This window comes from Phascolarctos cinereus, unplaced genomic scaffold (assembly GCF_003287225.1).
Source record: "Phascolarctos cinereus isolate Bilbo 61053 unplaced genomic scaffold, phaCin_HiC Scaffold_726;HRSCAF=1367, whole genome shotgun sequence".
In the NCBI taxonomy this organism is placed as follows: domain Eukaryota; kingdom Metazoa; phylum Chordata; class Mammalia; order Diprotodontia; family Phascolarctidae; genus Phascolarctos; species Phascolarctos cinereus.
The window spans coordinates 7,962,855-7,981,243 of NW_027556098.1; the positions used below are offsets into that span (position 1 = coordinate 7,962,855).

The 18,389-nt window shown below is 37.9% G+C and overlaps 1 long non-coding RNA gene and 1 pseudogene across 1 annotated transcript; one reads left to right on the forward strand and one right to left on the reverse strand.

The window, feature by feature from the left end:
• Positions 1-2,406: 2,406 nt before the first annotated feature.
• On the forward strand, positions 2,407-3,062 carry LOC110222466 (large ribosomal subunit protein eL19 pseudogene; annotated as a pseudogene).
• Positions 3,063-3,936: 874 nt separating this feature from the next.
• LOC144454334 (uncharacterized) lies at positions 3,937-17,078 on the reverse strand. Its single transcript, XR_013482730.1, has 3 exons — positions 13,764-17,078; positions 9,939-11,002; positions 3,937-5,699 (listed from the first exon to the last, which is right to left on the reverse strand). It is a non-coding gene; the product is annotated as an uncharacterized LOC144454334 (long non-coding RNA).
• Positions 17,079-18,389: the final 1,311 nt, after the last annotated feature.

Genomic DNA, 18,389 nt, shown 5'->3' on the forward strand with positions numbered 1-18,389 from the left:
ATTCTGGAGTCTTTAGACCTGGTTAGTTCTAATGTTTTCCCTTTGTTAGTCTTTCCTATGTATCTTGTAAATAGCTTGTTTGTGTATATGTTTGCTTGTTGTCTCCCCTATTAGACTGTGAGCTCCTTGAGGGCAGGGACTCTTTTGCTTCTTTTTTTTCTTTTCTTTTCTCTTTTTTTTTCTTTTTAGGCAGTTGGGGTCACACAGCTAGTAAGTATCAAGTGTTTGGTCTGAAGCCAGATTTGAACTCAGGTCCTCCTGACTTCAGGGCTGGTGCTTTTACTTCTTTTTGTAATCCTGATGCTTAGCATGGTGCGTGGCATTTAGTAGGTGCTTAATAAATGCTTATTGACCAACTAGTTTTGAGTCTGCCCTTTTACAATTGAAATAAATATTTAAAGTGCTTTGCAAAACCTGAAGTACTATATAATTATTATTGTTGTTGTTGTTATTGTTATCATTATCATTCATGTCGCAACTTCTCTGGATCTCAGTTTCCTCATTTGTAAAACAAAGTGGTTGGATTGAATTATGCCTAAGGTCCCTTTCAGCACTATATAGTATGCTGTCTGTGATGTACCTTCAGATCAGGAGGCTGGTAATTAGTTTGACTTACAAGCCAAGTGTTCATGGGTATGGTTAAACAAAAAACATTCCTATATGGGAAAAGGATATATGTAACTCATAAGAACTTTATCATCATTAGGGCAGTTGGAAGGAATATATACAGACAGAGGTCATGGATGTGAGTTGACTATGGGGATGATTTCAAAAAAATAAAATTAAGGAATCTATGGTCATATCAAACAATTCTCTAAATCACTGTTGATTAGAGAAATACACATCAAAACAACTCTGAGGTATCATATCACACCTATCAGATTGGCCAACATGACAAAACAGGAAAATAATAAATGTTGGAGAAGATGTGGGAAAATTGGAACACTAATGCATTGTTGGTGGAGTTGTAAACTGATCCAACCATTTTGGAGAGTGATTTGAACTGTGTCCAAAGGGCTATAAAATGTGCATACCTTTGACCCAGCAATAGCACTTCTAGGTTTGTGTCCAAAAGAGATCATAAAAATGGGAAAAAGAGCCACATGTACAAAACTATTTATAGCAGCTCTTTCTGTGGTGGCAAAGAATTGGAGATTGAGGAGATGCCCATCAATTGGGGAATGGCTGAACAAGTTGTGGTATGTGAATATAATGGAATACTATTGTGCTATAAGAAATAACGAGCAAGCAGACTTCAGAAAAACCTGCAAAGACTTGCATGGAGTGAAGTGAGCAGAAGCAGGAAAACGTTGTATACAGGAACAGCCACGCTGTGTGATGACTAACTTTGATAGACTTAGCTCTTCTCAGCCATACAAAGATCTAAGACATCTCCAAAAGTCTCATGATGGAAAATGTTATCCACATCCAGAGAAAGAACTATGGAGTTTGAATGCAGATTGAAGCATATTATTTGCTCTTTTTTTTTCTTTTGTTTTGTTTCCTCTTTCTTGTGGTTCCTCCTATTGGTTCTAATTCTTCTTTTCAACATGACTAATGTGAAAATATGTTTAACAGGAATGTATATGTAGAGCCTGCATCAGACTGCATGGTGTCTTGGGGATGAAAGCAAGGGGGAGAAAATTTAAAACTCAAAAGCTTATGGAAGTGAATGTTGAAAACTAAAAATAAATAAATAAATTTTAAAAATAAAAATTAAGGGAAGAGAAAGAGGGATGCATTGGAAGAAGAGGGAAGAGAGAGGTAAAATGGGGGAAATTATCTCACATAAAAGAGACATGAAATGAAGAGCTTTTACAGTGGAGGGGAATATGAGGTGTGGGGTATAGTGGGCAACACTTGAACCTTACTGTCATCAGATTTGGCTTAGAGAGGGAATAATATACAGAGGGGAGAAGGGGAGAAGAGAAAGTGAAGGAGAGAATTTGGAAATCAAAATTTTTTTTTAAATATTAAAAAAAATTTTACACGTAACTGAGAAAAAAAATAAGACAAGAGAGGAAAAAGAACAGCGACTTCTAGGCAAGAAACTGTATAAAGGCATTATCAAGGAGATGGCTGATCAAATTAGATAGCTAGCTGGAACAATGGATAGATCATGAACCTGGAGTCAGGAAGATCTAATTTCAAATTTAACCTCAGACACTTGTTAGCTGTATTACTGAGGGCGCATCATTGAACCCCTTTGTGCCTCAGTTTCCTCTTATGTAAAATGGGGAAAATAATAGCAGCAACCTCAGAGTAGTTGGAAGGATAAAATTTGACAATATTTCTAAAGTGCTTTGCAAACCTTAAAGCATTATATAAATGCTAATTATCATTATTATTGTTAGAAAAGATGAAAAATGATGGTCAGCTTGAGTACTGCACTGGTACCCATGAAATATGAAAAGAGTAGACCCTTTCCTTTTCTGCACTGTGGCTGCAGCCCCATGTGTGCTCAAACTTCAGAAGAGGCTTGCCTCTAGTATTCTTTGATGTGGAAAGAAGGTATGGCTTGACCCCAGTGAGACCAATGAATTGCCAACACCAATTCCCATCAGCAGATATGGAAGCTGATTGAAGATGGGCTGATCATCTGGAAGCCTGTTACTGTCCGCTCTAGTGCCCAGTGCCAGAAAAATACTCTGGCCTGACAGAAGGGCAGGCACATGGGCATTGGGAAGAGAAAGGGTACTGTCAATATTTGTATGCCTGAGAAGGTGACCTGGATGAGGAGAATGAGGATTCTGTGCTGTCTAATGTGAAGATATTGTGAATCCAAAAAGATTGACTGCCATATGTTCTACAGACTGTACTTGAAGGTGAAGGGAAATGTGTTCAAGAATAAGCAGATCCTCATGGAGCACATTCATAAATTGAGGGCAGACAAGGCCCAGAAGAAGCTCTTGGCTGAACTGGCTGAAGTTTGCTGGTTCAAGACCAAGGAAGCATGCAAGTGTTGGCAAGAGTGTCTACAGGCTAGGAAAGAGGAGATCATCAAGACTGTCTGGGGAGCAGGGGACCAAAAAATAGTTTTCCCCTATTTCCTCTGTACATAGTACACTTCTACTTGGCTCATGCAATAAAACTTGACAGATTCTCAAAAAGAAGAAAGAAAGAAAGAAAGAAAGAAAGAAAGAAAGAAAGAAAGAAAGAAAGAAAGAAAGAAGAAAGAAAGAAAGAAGAAAGAAAGAAAGAAGAAAGAAAGAAAGAAAGGAAGAAAGAAAGGAAGAAAAGAAAGAAAGAAAGAAAGGAAGGAAGGAAGAAAGAAAGAAAGAAAGAAAGGAAGAAAGAAAGAAAGGAAGAAAGAAAAGAAGAGGCTAGATCAATGCTTCCAATAAGTTGGGTAGCCCTCTTATTGAAGATTTGTGGGAGAAGACAGGGAACAGTTGCACAGGATGAAGTCTATTAATATTATATGATTAATATATATATATATATATATATATATAATTATATATAATATATTAATGATAGGGGAAGTACCTATAAATGAGATTGTGGATACATTTATGTATGGAAGATGTGAATGACAATCTGGCACCTAGTGTAGTGCCTTGCACACAATAGACACTCAATTGTTGTTGATTGATTGAATTTAACAACTGGCATATAGTATGTTCCAGATAAACTAGTTTAACTGGCAGTTTGTGTTTTGTCTTCCAACACCATGACTTTGCCCAGGCTGTCCTGTATGCCTAGCATGTACTACCTCCTCACTTCAATTCTCAAGAATCCTTGTCTCGCTTCAAGGTTCGTCTCACAGTTCTGCCTCACTTAAATCCAATTCATTTACAAGTCAAGATATCACCCTGCTGATGTCATCGGTTGTCTTCGAGAACCAAGGATGAAGGACAAACAATTGCCATCTTTTACATGAGTTATTAGTGATCACTCCTTCTACATTCAAATTATTTTATAATGCTTTATTTGTGTATTTGTGTGCATGTTGCATTTCTCTGGAGGGCAGTGATTGTTTCCTCTCTTATTACCAGTGCACAGTAATGTGCTTCTTACATCACTAATAATATTAATTATAGCTATCATTTCTATAGCACTTTAAGGTTTGCAAAGTGCTTTACATGTATTATCTCATTTTAGCTTTACTACAATCCTGCCTTTAGTCAACACCAACCATATGAGTATCATTACTATGATTGCTATTATTGTTTGAGCTGAACCCGATTTTGTACCCAAATGGGAGCTCCCAGTGTAGAGATGCCATCCACAAATACAGGGCGTCTCAAAGTCTTAATGCAGTTTTAAGCTTTAATAGTTGAAAACTACACTAAAGCTTGCACAGTAGGAATGGAATAAATTCTTATCAAATGTAATTTTATCATCATCATCATCATCATCATCATCATCATCATCAAGATTACTCTTCCCAATTTTGTTGAGTAAATAAAAACTATTAACACATGCTTTCTTTTGTAGAGAAGTGCCATTAGCTGGCTTTGGCTAATGGTGACTTCTAGGCATATCCCCACACCCTAGGGAGAAACCATCAGCCCTTCAGAAATCATCCCTGGAGGATACAATGCCTAGACTCTGTGTCCTCTACCCCACAAGGCCAAAAAGATTTGCATGCTGGAAAACCTTGATTAAAAGTGAAAGAGTTTCAGAACAGATGGTAGGGGGACACAGCTGCTCACACGCTGGGGTAGCTAATGCTTGGCCAGAGAAAGGACGCTCGCAGAAGATGGACACATGGCTGGATGCACCTTCAGACGGTCTTACAATCTGGGGAAGGGGCCCAGAGTGAGAAAGAAACAAAACCAGATTCACAGCAGCTTTATAAGAAATACAGGACCTAAGAAAATGGAAAAGGAAGAGACTGCTCTTACATTCTTCTTCCCACTAGTATTTGAATGGGTGGGGGTGGGGGTGGGCTCTTCCACTTGTTATAGGCTCACAGAGTCACAGAGTTAGCATCGGAAGGGGTGTTAGGAATCATTTAATTGTATCATCCACTTCCATTTTCCTGATGAGGAAAATGAGTTTCATAGAGATTAAATGACTTCCTCCAAAGCCATATAAGTAGCAAGTAGGTTTAAGTACATAAATCCTGGTCATTTGACTTGATGACATCCAGTCCTCTTTCCACTATACTATACTTCCTTTTATTTTGAAAGGTTTCCAATAAGTTGGGTAGCCCCTTCATTGAGGATTTATGAGAGAAGATGCACAAAGGTTACACAGATTGAAGTCTATTAATATTATCCTGTGACACTGGAGACAGTACCTTTCAGTGAGACTGTGAAAATATTTGAGTTTTAGAGGCTAGGTAAGAGTTGTCTTGGGGAATGACCAATCAGAGGCAACTTGGAAAAGGCCAGAAGAATGATGATTTCTGATCCTCCAGCTCCCATACTCTGTGATCGGAATAAAGAGGATTTGACAACAGGCATCCATTCCCTTGCCAGTCTAGTGGCCTGACACCTTGATTAGTTGTGGTAGAAGGTTTCTTTGATATTAAACAAAGGCTGCCCACGGGCTTTTCCCCTTGTTCTTTGGGAGAGTGTCCTTGCTTCATTCCTGGAGGCTGCATTTGGAATCTTCATTTCATTTTTTGGAACTTTTTTCTGAATATTTGAAGGCTTTTCTATCCTCCAGCTACCGGCCCTGAAGGTCTTTTCCAGTTAGTCTGGCTTTGGTCCCTTTGTAGTCTTCCATGTGGATGAAGGAAGGTGAAGCTGGATGAATGGGATGGGGGGAAGAAAAGTGAAGAGGGGGTAATCTAAAGACTGGAAAGTAGGGATTTAGATGATTTCTCACTTTACACCATTCCTTCAACTCTCATCTTACCCACATGCAAATGCCACTCCCCAAAGAAAATCAATGCTTTTGCTTTAAAAAGGGAGACAAGGATCCACTTTCACTGTCATTATGGCAATTGGCTTCTCACGGGAAGGAGATGGATTATCATAGACTTCTCTACCATATATGTGTATGCCTCCTTCCTAGCCCTGTTACCCTTGCACCATCCTGACTACAAAGTCAATCTTTTTTAGGCAGCATACTTTTTGAGGTATCCACTATGGAGAGATAGCATTGTTCAAGACCTTGGAGGCAGGAGGAAGGGAGGGGAGTCTAATCTAGGCTTGTTACTTTCCCTATCTGGTCTCATATCCAGGATCCTAGTTAGAGCTGTGTGGGAATCCTCCCCTCCCCCCCAGGCCCCCTCACTTTATCTGCCATCCCTGAGACAGTGTTTCCAGATTGTTGTTAAGGGAGCAAAAAGATGGTTTTTGTGAGGCCATGGAGAACAAGTTAGAAGGGAGAATCTGGGAGGGATTAAAACAAGGATTGTTGTGTTCTTTACTAGGCAGCAAGGCTCAGATCAGAACCTTACCATTATCTGCAGATATAACCAAAGAACTAAAAATTTAAAGAAAAAATGTTTTCAGGAAAAACAAACAAACCAGATTAAGAAGTATTTTTTTTATTTTGCTTTTAATCAGCACCAGCTATATGATTATCATCACTATGATGGCTATTATTGTTTGAGGTGAATTTGATTTCATTCCCAAATGGGAACTCCCAGTAAAAATGCCATCCACAAATGCAGAGTGTCTCAAAGTCTTAATGCAGTTTTAAGCTTTAATAGTCGAAAAAACTAAACTAAGGTTTGGGGACACCCAGTAGAGGTGGGGACTTGAAGGGTTAAGTGACTTGCCTGTGGTGACAGAGCTGTATGAGTTAGGGGCAAGACTTGAACCAAGGCAATAGAATCATAGATTTAAAGAAGAAAAGGACCTCTCAGAGGCTTGCTGCAACTTCCTCATTTTACAATGAAGAAATTGAGAGTCAAAGTGACTTGCCCATGGTCACCTTGCTATAAAATATCAGAGGCTGAATTGAAACCCAGGTCTGGTCTTTGGGGGCAAATCATATCATATCCCTGGGCCTAAGATTCTCAAGATGTAAAATAGGGCTTAAGTGGCTCAGTGGATAGAGTGCCAGGCCTGAAGTCAGGAAGACTCATCTTCCTGAGTTTAAATCTGTCCTCAGACCCTTATTAGCTGTATGATGACCGTAAGCAAGTCACTCAACTGTGTTTGCCTCTGTTTCCTCATCTGTAAAATGACTTGGAGCGGGAAATGGCAAACCACTCCAGTATCTTTGCCAAGAAAACCCCAAATGGGGTTATGAAGAATCAAACATGACAGAAAAACAACTGAACAACAAAAATAGGCCTAATGATACTTATTCTACTACCTCATAAGATTGTGGGGAAAGTGTAACTATGAAGCCCTATACTATTATTACTGTCTCTGCTTTTGCAGATGTGCAACTTTACCATGCCTAAGGAGGCAGTCTACAGGGTTACTTTTCCTGACTCGCTGACAGTCCCTCTGATAGTATAGATTACAATTTAGCCTCATTTAATCCTGAGCTACTCTGTCATAGTCTCTTTTAAATCCTCCTCATTCAGTCCATCCAGTGGACTAAGAGCCTTCCTGTATATCAGGGCTTCTTAAACTTTTCCCACTGGACCCTTTTTCGGTTGTGGCAGCCTTTATTAGCACTGTGTGGCCGAGGGCACGTGCAATGCAAAGTGTGCATGCTTTTTGTTCAGAACCAAGGCTTCAGTGAAACTGCCCAATGTAACATGGGCAAGCGCGGCCAGAAACACCTCGGATTCACTATGTGTTTGATTTTGAATTAATTTTTGGTTGTTGCATGTTCAGAAACCTTTCACTGTTGCCAAATTTTTCACAACCCCATATGGAGTCATGACCCACGGTTTAAGAATCACTGCTCTAGTGACCCTGAGCAAGTCACTTACCCACCATTGCCTCAAAAAATGTGCTGCTCTAGATTAGGGGTTCTTAAAGTGCTGCTCATAGACCCTTTCAGAGGGTCAAAATTACAAAGTCAAAACCATTTTCATAAAGTACTAAGACATTGCTTACCTATTAAATTAAATTATGCCTCCCTTTTCCAACTACATTTCTGTATGAGGCTGGGTTTTCTTCATAGACTTCAACTCAAACCAGATATCTTAACAGATTGAATGCAGAAACAGATAGGAGAAACCAGCTGCCATTTGTTAAGCCAGGCACTAAAGAAATTTGCAAAATATGTAAAACAAGGCCATTCTCAGTAATTTTGTTGTCCTTGTTGTTTTAGAAAACAGTGATTTTGGGGCTTGTGATCACATGTTACTCTTTGGAGTAGGAGTGGCTTTTTTTTTTAACCTCACTGTCATCCTCTGAATATGAACGCAGATCTTCTTTTACACTCTAGTAGCTACCTATGGTTAGGTTCTTTTTCCTTTGGTTGCTCACTTTTATTTTCATTTTATTTTTAGCAGCTTATTATTGTAAATAGGTTTTAATCCTGAGTCGTGGGTAATGGCACCTAGGTCCTCCTTACTGTTATTTTCTGAATTCTGTCCAGGGGCTCAACCTCAGGCACTCCTCTCCTCCCCTAAGCCACAGTTATTTTATTTACATTAATATTCAATGGGTTTATTAGTTGTTTTTAAATGAATTAACTAAATAAGTATTTTAAAATTTGTCAGTTTCCTCTTCCAATTTGGTAAATATTGATAAACATAACCCATATTAATAAAAGCTCTTTGGGATCTTCAACAATTTTTAAGTGTTAAGGGGTCATGAGACCAAAAAGTTTGAATACTTGCTGTTCTAAATCTCCTGATTTGCATGGATACCAATGGAGCACATCTGTTAAACCTCATTCTTGCCAATCCATCTTAGTATTTGGACTTATATTTCCCTGATGACATTCTTCATGCCCCTTCTGTACATTTCTGCCTCAGTGATCTATTACGCCTGCCTATTTTGTGCCTCTCTGTTGCCCTATTTCTAACTCTCAACCTGAATTCTTAAGAAACTATACTGATATTCTATGACTTCTAGCCATCCAGAATCACTGGATGTTTGATGTTTGAAAGATGGGCCATTGTTTTAGGGGAAAACTTGCAGTCTTTAAAAGCCCTGGACAAAACTTTTCAAATGCATTCTAGCTTGCTTGCCTTCTCATATTCAAATCGAGGCCCAATTAACTGTCCATTCTCTATGTGTGTTTCAGACATACCCTGACGGATACAGGGTGATGAATTTATTTAGCTATAGAAATTCATGAAAACCATTGGCTAAGGACAAGGGGACTGAAATCTGTATTGAAGTAAACATGAGTAATGAACTATATTAGGTGTTAGGAGAGATAAAAGGATGAGCGAGATTTCATTCTTGTACTCAATGGGCTTATAATCTAATAATATTTTAGTATAAACAAAAAAAGTCCCTGGGTCTAAGATTCTCCACATGTAAAATAGGGCTTATGTGGCACCATGGGTAGAGTGCCAGGCCTGGAGTCAGGAAGACTCATCTTTGTGAGTTCAAATCTGGTCTCAGACCAAACACTTGACACTTCCTAGCTGTGTTGACCCTGGGCAAGTCACTGTTTGCCTCATCTACTATACTATAAAACCTAAATAGTTATTTAGTGATAGGCTGCTTACTTTAAAAAGAGTTTGAAAAATGCCAAATAAAGTGATCCCTTAGAAAGATATAAAACACAGCAGAGATTAGATTAAAACAAAATTTATACATTCCTTTTTTTTTGTGGAAAAGAAGGGAAGTTGATCAAGTTTTGATTTTGCTTTAAATTTGATGCTAATTCATCCATTTTCAGTATCTGTCATCTGGATGCGAAAAGGTCATTTGAAATGTTTCAGTTCTAGTTTTAAGCATAATCAAGGCTGCACAGAAGATTATAAAAAGCAGTGAAGTAATAAATGACAAAACATTTTTGGTGAGTGTATGTCTGATGAATATAAGGGGCACATGTTTATATATACATATATGTATATGTATATATATGTATATGTGTGCGCGCGTGTGTGTATATATATATATATATATATGTATGTATGTATATAATATTTTAAAATTTCCACCTACCTTTTCCATTGTTCAGGCTTCCAGAAGATAATAAGGAAACATTCACGGAATAAGGAGATAGTAGCACACTTCTATGAGATCAAGTTTCCCATTAAGTTTTCAAAAAATTGAAATAAAAAGGGAACAAGGTTCAAATATACCCTAGAAGGCATTGCAATCCATTTAAGATATTGTTACAGGACATTAGCCTTTTCAGCATATAGGGCCACTACGAAGAGTCAATTAGAAATTCCCATTTGGGTTTGTCATTCATATTCAAACAGAATTTCTTAAATTAGAAAACCACTTTATACTCATTTTATTCTAAATAAGCAACCATAGTTCATGAAGTATGGGATGGGGAGTTTTCCAACTGGGGATTGTTTTATCCATTGTATTTATAATCCCAATGCCGAGGACATAGTAGGCAGCTTTAAAAATGTTTGTTAATTGATTAGAAGATTAGGAGTTTCTTCCTCTCCTCCATTCATTATCTGCCTTATTGGTAACTCAACTGATAATATTGTGCGACTCACAGTCATACAAAATAAGTCTCTTAACCATTAGAACAACCTGTTTCTACAGATGCCATCTTTCAGTATTACTATTTATTGGAAACATAAATGTGACAATCAGCTGAGACTTCAGATTTGCAAATAAAGAAATAAACTTCACTTTCAGACATTTTTTTCTCTCTATAAACCAAGGCTAATGGCAGTTTAAGAGCTCTGGTTGTCTGTGCAGAGAGCTGATGCTGCCACCTATAGGCAAGGATTGGTAATGGCCAGTGAGTCAGAGTCACTGACTTGAGGCTATAGGTTCCATAAATGTAACCCTAAACTTAACGTTTGGAGGCCAGGAGGGGTTTTCCTTGTGAATGTAACAGGTGGAAATAATAAAAATAATAAGAAAAAAAATCTCTGTTCTTTGATATGCCCTTTTGAATATCTAAAATAGGTTTTAATTTTTAAATTTAATTAAAACAGTTTAAATTTCTGTTAAATAGAAAGGAGTAGTTATATTCAGGGAAGTGCCATAATTTGAAATCACAGGCCACATGAAATCCTAGGCCTCAGTTTCCATATCTGTAAAATAGGAATAACAATAATATCAGTCTTACAAGGTTGTTGTAAGAATAAAGTAAATAGCAGTTGTAAAGAATTTGTTAGCACAAATGGTGCATAGGGGCTAATATCAATATTATAAAAATGAACAGTTTTGAGAATTTTTATAAATTAACAAAGAATAAAATGAGCAGAACCAGAACAGTTTATTTAACAACAATATAAAAATAAAACACTTAAAAGCTGTGAGAACTATGATCAATATGGTGAACATTCATGTTTCAAGACGACTAATTAGGAATGATTCCATCCATTACAGAGAGGTCATGGATTTAGAGTGTGAGATGAGTAATATGCATTTTTATATATACTTACCGAAAAAATTTGTTCTGCTTGACATGTATGTTTGTTATTTTTAAATGGCTATGACTATTTGAACATTATCCTACACGAATGTGGTGAAAAATTGGGGCAAAAATGGATTTATCAGTCATGAGGCAGGAGCCATGAGCAGGGAGAAAGAAATGGATAGAATAAGCCTAAGGATAGTATATACTTTTACCTCCTCAACAACCAGGCCACTAGTATGAAATTAATGTAAAAGTTTCTAAATTTTTAAAAAAAGCAAACACAAAGAAGTCAAATTCCTTCCATTTACCAAGATAAATTACCTTAAAAAAACCTGCATATCTCTTGTCATTAAACCTATTTCTTCTGTCCCTGGAAGGAGGCACCAGCTTCTGGGGGCACTGGAATTTGCTTATCAATATTATGATTTGCTTAACTTTCTGGTGCACTTGCTGACTTTTCAAGAGAAATCCACCGTCTTAACTTTTTTTTCCCTTCAATTACGGTCAACTCACTGTCAATGTTCTTGTCTTCTGTCTCAATGATTTCTGCAAAAATAGAGATCTCTTTTCCCTGAAGCCAACTTCTCAACTATAAAAGAGGAACTCCCTGAGAAACTCATTCCCTTCTTAATGGCAGTTGTGTTGAGCCAACAGAGTAGAGACAATGAAGGCCTTCCTCGGCATGGTGCCAAGTGGGATAGGTAGAATAATTAGAGAATGAAGAGAAATGGTTTCTCCATCTCCATGCCTTTGGAGAAGCTAGCCGCACATACCTGCAATATATTATCTCCTTGCCTCTTCCTCAAAGTATCTCTAGTTTTCTTCAAAGTTCAAATGTCACCTCTTACAAGAGGCCTTCCTTGATCCCCCTAGCTGCCACTGCCTCCTCCAATAAAAGTATTGGATTTTATTTTGTATATACTTGTGTGTGTAATTGTTTTCACCCTATAGAATGTGATTTCCTTGAGGGAAGAAACCATTTCATTTTTCCCTTTGTGTTCCCATGACCCTAGCACATAGTAGGTACTTAATAAATATTTGTTGATTGATTAATTGATTACCCTACCCCTGAAAAACCTGAGGGGAGAAGTAGTCAGCTGACTTCTGGGGACCCCAACCTACCAGTGTCAGTATGGATTGGGAGAGTGAGACCGGAGAGGGTGCTGTGATATACTGCTATTAAATTTAATATTATTAGATTTGGCTCATCATTCAGTCTGTTGGATCTTTTTAGATTCTGCTGGTGCATAGTAGGTGCTTAATAAATGATGATTAATTGATTTATTGAGGCCCTCCCAACATGTCTTTCAATGTGTCAGTTATTCCTCTTTATCCTCTTCACTTTTTAGACTTGGTGATGAACTAGGAAGGAAGTGCCTATGTGGGGGTTTTCTAATTTTTGTCTTGAATTTTCCTGATATGATGACAACTTTTTCAGAGCTCTGAAACAATAGTAACTGGGATTCAAGGTGATAATTCAGGTAGAAAATTGTTAATTAGACACATATCACACTGCAAAACAAACTGCAAAATAATTTATCTATACTATACTACTTCTTAAAAAATTCTTACTAGAAAAAGTCTACTATATGCAGGTTGAATCAAAGAGACTAGTATTAACCCCCTATTAACTAACTAATCAATGGACCAAAAAAAAAGGAGCAAACAAATTTATAATTAAGACAATTTAAAAAGAAGTGGTATAATATAGATAAACTATTTTGCAGTTTGTTTTACAGTGTGGTATGTGTCTAATTAACAATTTTCTACATGAATTACAACCTTGAATCCCAGTTACTACTACAATTAAGACAATTTTAAAGTCAAATTTTGGCCTTAGATATCTACTAGCTGTGTGATCCTCGTCAAGTCACTTAACGGTGTTTGCCTCAGTTTCCTCACCTGTAAAATTAATCGGGGAAGAAAATGGCAAACCACTCCAGTATCTTTGTCAAGAAATCTCCAAATGGGGTCACAAAGAGTCAGACACTACTGAAATGACTAAATAACAATGAAAATACTTTGTGGGTTTTGTTTTTGGTTTTGCTTTTTTGTTTTGGTCAGATTAAATAAGGTTTCTTTTATATTTGTTCTTCTGTTAGCCTGGGAGACAATGGCCTTTTTGCCTTGGTTGAATACACCTGGATATGAGGCAAATGCTGATATTCTCAGGGGAAATTGTTTGAAATGACCTTGAGATCTATAGTCTGTTTAAAACCCAGAACTGCAGTTTTGGTTACATTTTGGCCATCACTAGGGGCTAGTGTGAGAACCTAGGACAATGCCAGTGTATATTCATTATATATATGTTTCCCAGGCCAAAAAAACCATACCAGGTTCCTGGAAATTTGTAACAACAAAGATAATATTGTTTAAGGATTCTTTAATTATTAGCATCAAGTGAAGCACAAATCAGAGAGATGTATGCTTACCAAATTGGTTGCCTCCAACATGGAGAGGATCCAGTAGAGCCCTAAATGAAAAACAAAGAAAGGCAAGGTCCTCCAGAAGATCCTGTCTGTGGGTGACATTGTACAGATTACGTCAAGCCTGGGACATTGAATTCTTTCTAAGTGAAATCCATGATCACTCAAAAGAATTCAGCCTAATTATGTACACAGGGAAAATCACACACACACACACACACACACACACACACACACACACACACACACACAGTGCTGGGTCTATAGTCAGGAAGACTCATCTTCCTGGGGTCAAATTTGGCCTTAGACACTTACTATCTAGTTGTGTGACCCTGGGCAAGTCACTCAAACTTGTTTGCCTCAGTTTCCTCACCTGTAGAATGAGCTGGAGAAGGAAATGGTAAACCACTGTAGTATCTCTGCCAAGAAAACCCTAAATGGGGTCAACAAAAGGCTAAAAAAAAAAAAGATTCAGCAACAGCAGCATATATATACATATACACACATATATATACATACATATGTGTGTATGTGAGTGTGTGTATATATATTATATGTGTGTGTGTGTGTGTGTATATATATATATATATATATTTTTTTTTTTTGTAAAGACACTTCGAGTGAAGCCAGTCAAAGATTAAACAGAAGAACAGGCTGATTGCCTCTGAGAAGCCCTTTTAATAACTTTAGGATCTCCCTGAAACAAAGACCTTTTGAATAACAGTAGTCTTCTGCTGAGGTCCTTAAGTGCAGAAAAAAATGGGAGTGGGATAGTGAGACTTTTTCGGTGTGTGGCCAACACTGTCCAAGGAGAGGATTCCTGACCAGCTGATATGAGTCAGCTTAAATAGTATGTTTCTAGAGTAGAGAAAATAACTTTTTCCAGCTACCACAGCTTTATAAAACAAAAAAAAAATTCTAACCAGAGGTGTGTTGGAGCCAGCCCTACCAATTCTCAAGCAGACCATTACATTTTCAATGTGCATTTATGCCTTGGAAATTGACAGACTCTATAAACCAGGGTTTGATTTATGGTTTTGTTGATTTCTAAGAAAGTGACATAGAAAATGTTAATTCACATTAAACTTAAAAATGTGTCATGCATACACTATACCCCCCCCAAAGCTGGTTGTTAAACATTCACTGGTGCATCACTACCCAAGACCATAAAACTCCTATGATTCTATATTCACTCAACAATCCTTTTGTTACTAATTAGGTTTTCCAGATACCTCAGTATCAGAAAAATTATTAGCGTATCTAAATTCCAGTATCCCCTCCAAAACTGACTCTTTCCATTTTTTGTCATCTTTGCTAATTTGCTGACTATGAATGAGGTAAAAATCTTGTTTGCATTTCTCTTAATGGCTTGGAACATATTTTTATGTGATTGTTTAGTTTGGAATTCTTTTAAAAATTATTTATTCTTGTCTATTGGGGAATGGCCCATGGTAATTACATATTTACATCAATTTCCTGAATATCTTGGGTAGTAGACTTTTGCTTATGATATTTGAGGCAAATGTTTTGCCTTCTCTACAATTTCTTTTTCTTCTGTGTTTACTGATTTTATATGATTCTTTTGTTGTTGTTTAGGTGTTTTCTGTCATGTTTGACTCTTTAGGACCCCATTTGGGGCTTTCTTGGCAAAGATACTGGAGTGGTTCGCCATTTCCTTTTCCAGCTCATTTTACAGATGAGGAAACTGAAGCAAATAGAATTAAGTGATTTTCTCAGGGTACCACTTAGCTGCTTGTATATAAAAATATAACTTTAATGTAATATGAATTGTCTACTTTGTGATGGATCCTTTTGTAATCCTCTCTTAGTTTTTATTTAATTAATAATCCTTTCCTAGTCCTGGTTCTCATTCTCTTCTTCAGGTTGTATATCCATTTTGAGTTTATTATATGTTTTAGGTTGTATAGACACCTGGACTCTGGACCAAGTACCAAAATCCTGCCTCATGCTTGTTTTAGTACTACTATGAACTAAGAACGTTTTAATATTTTTAAACATGAAAAAACCTCTTAAAATGAAAAAAAAACATTCTTTGCTCTTGGGCTGTACAAAAACAGGCAGCAGGGGTGGCTAGATGACATAGTGGATAGAACCCTGGAGTCAGGAGAATCTGAGTTCAAATTCAGCCTCAGTAATTTACATTCTCCTGCACACAGAACAAGTGGTACAGTGGATAGAGTGCCAGGTCTGGAGTCAGGAAGACTCATACTCCTAAGTTCAAATCTGGCCTCAGACACTTACTAGCTATGTGACCTTGGGAAGGCATCTAACTTTGCCTCAGTTTCCTTATCTATAAAATGAGCTGGAGAAGGAAATGGCAAATCACTCTAGTATCTTTGCCAAGAAAACCCCAAATGGGGTCACAAAAGATTGGATACAACTGAAACAATTGAACCACAACCCACCAAATGAACGAAAAAGCATTTATGAAGTGTTTGCTATGTGCCAAGCACTGTGCTAAACATTGAGGATATTAGCAAGCCAGCCAGCCGCTGCCCTCAAGGAGCTTCTGTCCTAATACAGGAAGAAAACACATAGAGGGGGAGTGGTATCACTTTGGACAAGAAAGTTGAAGATGTGGTGATTAGTTATAGGGCAAGTGATGCATCATTTCTAAAAATGGTCGTTTTTTATGGCTGTTGTTCTCAGAGCTAGAGTTGGAAGAAGATGTGCCCCTGGCACACAAGCAGCAACATGGTGTACGACGGTGAAGATGGCTGAGAAATAGCATGGTGAATCTGAGTCTGGGCAGGAGAAGGTGAATGAATATTCACCAACCAGAAGTCCAGGGTCCCAAACTGAAACTTGAGTTTTAAGCTGGAGCACAGGAGCCTGGCAATTTGAAGATGGCCCTGAAATAACGATTGGTCTATTGTGGGATTCTTTCGGATTTATTTCCAAATATGCCACCTGTTTCCCCACCTCCTGACCCCTTAATGAAAAACCTTTAGGCAAAACTAAGTAACAAGTGAATGCTTCTAGATTTCTAGAAGATGTGCAACGTTCTGCCCTGGTAGCACCTGCTCCACCCCTTTTCTATTTAATGGAGGAAGGTGCTTTTTCTATTCTTCTCCATCCTGAACATTTTAAAGCACAATTTGGAACATAACAGTAGCTTTTAAACAACAATAGAGTAGGTTAATAAAATACAGCTCCTGGTGATTGAAGTAGTTTTATGGGTAGCTTACGAAAAGCCCATACTGTAAACATGCAATAACTCATTCTAAAAGAATCTAAAAGATGGATTCAATAACCTTCTATAAGGTATCCTATCTACTACTTTAACAAATATGCCCTAAAGATAATAGTGTATATAAACACATATAATACCGTGGTTGATAATCAGAATAATTTCCTTTGTCAGAAGGTTCATTGGCTATTTTCATACATGAAAAGTATGGGCTAGTTCTTATCCATAAAACCAAGGATTAGAAACTGACTTTCTTTCCTAGCTTCACTTTCTATCTATATATATAGTTGTGTTTTGCTGTCAAAGTTGCTTCTTCTACCAGTTTGGTGATTTCTCATTTCTCTCTTGGTTTTGCTACTGATTCTCAGGGCTTTGTCACCATGACTCAGTTTCCCTCTCATTCTGGAACTTCCTTCAGGGCCTGGGACCTTTTCTCTCTGGAACATATCTCACTCTCTCCTTCCCCCTTCTACCATGGCAAGTTCCTGTCAGAACCTCCATTTTGGAGACAGGACCAGGACAGCCATGCTTCCTTCCTCTCTAGGTTCTGTCTCTGACTCTCAAGGCTTCACCAGTCTGTCTCAGTTTCCCTCTCACCCTGAAACTTCCTTCCTGAAGCTCCTGGAGCTTTCTCACCCTGGGGCATCCCTCCTCCCCTCCAAACCTCTCTCACCCTCCCCACCTTCAGCTGTTGTATGTTGTTTTACCTGTTAGATTGTAGGCTTTTTGAGAGCAGGCACTATCTTTCTTATTTTTCCCTCAGCTCTTGGCTCAGTGCCAGGCACATAGTAAGGGCTTATTAAGTACTTATTGCTTTGTTTTGCTTTGCTTCTGTAGAAGATGGGCCTACTATGTTTCATGCCTATCTACAGCAATATAAAAGATGAATGAAACAAATCGCTGTAGGGAAGATAACCCAAATAATGCTAATACAAGGGAGAATATAATAGTTTCTGGTGCTTGGAGAATTCCAAAGTATGTGCAGCGAAGCACAGAGGAGAGAATACTGGATCTGGGGTCAGAGGCCATTGGTTTGAATCCTGCCTTTGTCACTTGCAATTTCTAAGAGTTGGGTAAATTACTTAACTTCCTCTGTGGAAGAAAGAGGTTGACAAGATGGTCCCTGCAGCTACGGATGTTTTAGCCAGCTTATTCGCATGAAGGAGTTATTTTCACCTATCAGTAGATTTCTGAGTGGTATTACTTTTCCGAGGGAATGTATTTTATAGTCAGGCCATTAGAAGAGCATTACAATTCATGTCACCGGACTTCCACAAACCTTTTCCAGATAAGGGTGCCGCTATTTGTGAGTAGGGCTAATTGGTTATATTTGTGTGGCAATACTGCACCCTAGTGGTAAAATATATTTCCTTCGTAATAACTATATAATTACTGACATTACTCCATTAGACAAAAGTAGG